This window comes from Rattus rattus, chromosome X (assembly GCF_011064425.1).
Source record: "Rattus rattus isolate New Zealand chromosome X, Rrattus_CSIRO_v1, whole genome shotgun sequence".
Classification (NCBI taxonomy): Eukaryota; Metazoa; Chordata; class Mammalia; order Rodentia; family Muridae; genus Rattus; species Rattus rattus.
This window is the reverse complement of record NC_046172.1, coordinates 122,139,391-122,144,439: the sequence shown is the minus strand read 5'-3', so window position 1 is coordinate 122,144,439 and position 5,049 is coordinate 122,139,391. Positions and strand designations below refer to the sequence as shown.

At 38.7% G+C, this 5,049-nt stretch overlaps 1 non-coding gene across 1 annotated transcript; it reads left to right on the top strand.

Annotated features, from left to right (window-relative positions):
• Nucleotides 1-3,004: 3,004 nt before the first annotated feature.
• On the top strand, nt 3,005-3,111 carry LOC116889583. Its single transcript, XR_004386499.1, has one exon. It is a non-coding gene; the product is annotated as a U6 spliceosomal RNA (small nuclear RNA).
• The last annotated feature ends 1,938 nt before the right edge of the window (nt 3,112-5,049 follow it).

Below are 5,049 nucleotides of genomic sequence, written 5' to 3'. Positions count from 1 at the left end.
AACATCAAATCACACCTCTCTTATGTTTGTTTTTAATCATTGTTTCATCTTTATAGCATTTATTTCCTTTTCTCTAGTGAGGACTCCATTTCTTAAGTGGAAATTATTCAAAATCAAGGACTGCATGCTGCCTATTTTTTTTTTTATTTTTCAGTGTCATAATAAAGTAAGATTATGCATTAGTTAGAAAATACATTTCAGCCCAATAATTTTAGAGAGCTAGTACTTATATTATCTGAACCTTTAAATGAAAGAAATATAGCTATAGAACTTTAATACTTAGCAAGTCTTCTTCATATTTTTCCTAACATAACATAAAATTGTACAAATTTGTAAATCAATATAAACTTAGGTTTTGTACCTAGATGACAACTTAATATGTCAATCTAATATATGACTTTCCAAGCAAGATTATTTTACTGCATTGTTTGTTTCAATGGGTATTACTTTGAGCGGAATAGTTTGAGACAATTGCAAACACAAGAGAAAATGTTCATTAGAGTCAAACTTATCAAATTGAAGGAATGTTAATAAAGAAATCAAGGATTCAAAATAGTATAATTGTCTAACTAATCTCTAGGGTGTGTGTGTGTGTGTGTGTGTGTGTGTGTGTGTGTGTGTGTAAATACTATCAACTAAGAACACAGAAATGGCATAGTAAAAATTGGTCCTACCTACTGCCTACGAATTGAATGCAATTTTTTTTATTAATCATTCCATTTGCTTACATCTCAAATAATATCCCACTTCCTGGCTACCCATCTACCAGTCCCCCATCCCACATCTGCCCTTCCCACTCCCCTTTGTCTGTATGAGAATGCTCTCCCACCCACCCACACTCAACTGCCCTACTGCTAAAGCATGCACCTACTGTGGGGCATCAAGCCTCCCCAGGAAAAAGGGCCTCCTCTCCTGTAGCTCTCAGGCAAGGCCATCCTCTGCTACATATGTATCTGGAACCATGGATCCATCCAGGTACTTGGTGTAGACTCTGGGAGAACTGTGTGGTCAAGCCAGTCTATATTGTTCTTCTAATCCCCCTCTACTCCTCCAGTCCTGTGGCTAGCTCCCCCACCAGCTTCCCTGAGCTCAGTCTGATGGTTGGCTCCAAGCATCCACATCTGCATTGATCAGTTGCTGGCTAGACCTCCTCAGGAACTGCCACACTAGGTTCCTGCCAGCAAGCACCTCTTAACCACATCAACAGGTGTTGGGTTCAGGGTCTGCAAGACATGATGGATCCCCAGGTAAGGCAGTCCTTGGTTGGCTCTTCCTTTCCTCTCTGTTCCATTTTATGCCCCCTGTTCTACCTCTGGACAGGAACATTTTCTGGGTTACAAACTTTGAGATGGGTGGGTGTCTCCATCCCTCGACTGGGGACTTTTCTATCTGCAGGAGAAGTTGCTGGGGATCTATCTGGAAGCCCTTCTCTCTGCATATTTCTGTCAAACCCATTGTGTTCTGGGACCCTCATGTTTCCCTGGTGTCTGGGGGACCCTCAGTGGCTCTCCAATTTTCATTCCCCACCACATATTTTATTTGATTTCCTGACCCTCTGTGCCTCTCTTACCACCTTCAGATCCTGATTCTGCCACCCTATTTTTCTCCCCCACTTTCTCCCTCCACAATCCCTTTCCCTACATTTCCCATAATCTTCTGGTTCCCCCCCCAATACGGGACTGAAGTATCCACACCCTAGTCTTCCTTACTTCTACACTTCATATGTTCTGTAGGTTGTATTATGAGCATAGTAGACTTTTAGGCTAATATCCACTTATTAGTGAGTACATACCATGTGTGTTCTTTTGTGTCTGGGTTACCTCACTCAGAATGATATTTTCTAGTTCCATCCATTTGCCTGTGAATTAAATGAAGTCATTGTTTTTAATATCTGTGTAGTACTCCATTGTGTAAAAGTACCACATTTTCTGTATCCATTCCTATATTGAATGGTTATTCCCAGTTTCTGGCTATTATAAATAAAGCTGCAAGGAATATAATGGAGCATGTGTCCTTATGATATGTTGGAGCATCTTTTGGGTATATGCTCAGGAATAATGTAGCTGGGTCCTCACAGAGAACTATTTCCAAATTCTCAGGAACTGCCAAACTGATTTTCAAAGTGGTTTTACCAGTCTGCAGTCCCACCAGCAATGGAAGAGTGTTCTTCTTTCTTTACATCCTCACCAATTTCTGCTATTACCTGTGTTTTTGATCTTAGCCATTCTGACTGCTGTGAGGTATCATTTTGATTTCCATTTCTCTGATGACTAAGGATGTAGAACATTTCTTTAAGTGCGTCTCAACCATATGAGATTCCGCAGTTGAGAATTCTTCACTTAGCTCCGTACAACTCTTTTTAATATGGTTACTTTGTTCTCTGGAGTTTAATTTCTTGAGTTCTTTGTATATTTTGGATATTAGTCCTCTATTGGATGTAGGGTTGGTAAATATCTTTTCCCAATCTGTGAGCTGCTATTTTGTTCTATTGATGGTGCCCTTTATTTTATAGAAGTTTTTTTTTTTAATTTTATGAAGTCCCATTTGTCAATTGTTACTCTTAAAGCATAATCCTGTTCTGTTCAGAAAGTTTACCCTTATGCCCAAGAATTTGAGGCTCTTCCTCACTTATCCTTCTATTAGATTCAGTGTGTATGTGTTTTATGTGGATGTCCTTGATCCACTTGGACTTTAGCTTTTTACAGGGTGATAAGAATGGAGCAATTTGCATTCTTCTACATGTTGACTGTCAGTTGAACCAGCACCATTTGTTGAAAATGCTGTTTCTTTTCCACTGGATGGTTTTAGCTATATAAAGAACCAACTGACATTTTTAGAAGAATGCTAAGTTCAAATTTTCTTATATATTTTATATGATATAAGCTTTAGTCTCTTTGTCTGTGGAATTGTTTCTTTGCTGAAAATAAAAATGTAGCTTTATTATGAAATTCAGTGGGGAGGATCCTCAAATAGCTGAAAAATCTTTAACAAGATTCAGGATACTGTGCTTGCTTTGGCAGCACATATACTAAAATTGGAACGATGCAGAGAAGATTAGGATGGCCCCTGAACAATGATGACACACAAATTTGTGAAGTGTTCTATATTGTAAAAAAAAAAAAAAAAAAAGATTCAGGATACCACACTTGCGGTTATACCTTAAAGACTCTACATATTACTACATATATACTTGTTGCATTGCTCTCTTCATAATAGACAAATAGAAATAGCCAAGTTGGGCATCTATCAATGAATGGGCAAAGAGAATGTGCTAAATTAAAAGAATGGTATAATAATCACTTGCTATGACAAATAAAATTATGAAATCCACACATAAATTTATGGGACTAAAAACATCATCCCATGTGAATTAACCCAGGCCACAAAGACAAATATTGTATGATATATATATATATATATAATCAGATTTTAACGTTTAGATTTGTATGTTTCATTTCAATCCCCACAAAGGTTAACTAGCATGCAAGTGATCATGTAAAAAGAGATCTAAGAAAGGGGAAAAAGAATCTATGGGTAAAATGGGGGAAATTAGAATAGGAGGAGTAAATGAGGGAAAGAATATGAAGGCAGGGTAAGTTAGTCAATATGGAGAGGTGCAATCAACCTACAGGGCTTTTGAAGATTCATATGGAAACTTACTACCCCTTCCCAAACATTGCAGTCTATGGTGAGTTCTATTGATTATCTTCTGTAAGCCAGCCCTTTTGCTGGGGCTCCTTTTACTTATGTCATTAAATATGAAGAAATAGAGCTAGTAAAAATCTAGAAACATTATATCTACTGATTAGTGTTCATGATGCTACAGGGTACTTTGAAAGCTATTGGAAAGGGGAAGATATAATCAGACTAGTTAGGTCATGGGCCCTATGGGAAATCTTACTGCTGTTAGTCTTGCTAAAAGAATGTAGCAATAAAGTGACACCTAATAACATATTGCTATACCCACAGATTACTACATATATCAATTTCCATTAAAGAATCTTCTCCTTGAATTAGATGATAATGCACACATGAGACACAAAACTGTATGAGGTTCAGAGAGTGAGACAATTTAGAATGCTCAGTGATTAATAGGAAACTATAAACTTCAAGGTTTATTTTTGCTCTTTCCTTTTATTTGTTTTTTTTTAAATTTGCATTCAAATGTAATCCCCTTTCCCACTTTCCCTTCTGGAAATGCCATATCCCATCTCCCTTCCCCCTGCTTCTGTGAGGGTGCTCCTCACCTGCCCAATCCCTCCCTCCTACCTCCCCACCCGTGTATTCACCTAAACTGGGGCATTGAGCATTCACAGGTCCAAGGGCCTCTCCTCCCATTGATGTCCAACAAGGCCAGCATCCTCTGCTACATATGTGACTAGAGCCATGGGTCCTTCCATGTATACTCTTTGGTTGGTGGTTTAATTCCTGGGAGTGCTAGGGGTCTGATTTGTTGCTATGGTTGTATATCCTATGGAGTTGCCAACCCCTTCAGATCCTTCAGTCCTTTCTCTAACTCCTCCAGTGGGATCCCCATTCTCAGTCTAATGTTTGGCTGCAAGCATCTATGTCTGTATTTGTCAGGCTCTGGCAGAAACTCTCGGAAGACAGACATAGCAGGCTCCTGTCAGAATGCACTTCTTGGTTTCATTAATATGCATAATATTGTCTAGGTTGGGTGGCTGTATATATATATATAGGGGTGGATCCCTAGGTGGGGCAGTCTCCAGGTGGGGCATGTGCTTCAGTCTCTGCCCCAAACCTCGTCTCCATATCTCCTCCCATGAATTTTTTTTTTCTCCCTTTTAAAAAATACTGAAGCATCCACACTTTGTTACTCTTTCTTCTTGAACTTCATGGTCTGTGAATTGTGCCTTGGGTATTCTGAGCTTTTGGGCTATTATCCACTTGTCAATGAGTACATACCATATGTGTTTTTTGTGATTGGGTTACCTCACTCAGGATGATATGTTCTAGTTCCAGTCATTTGCCTGCAAATTTCAAGAAGCCATAGTTTTTAATAACTGAGTAGTATTCCATTGTGTAGAT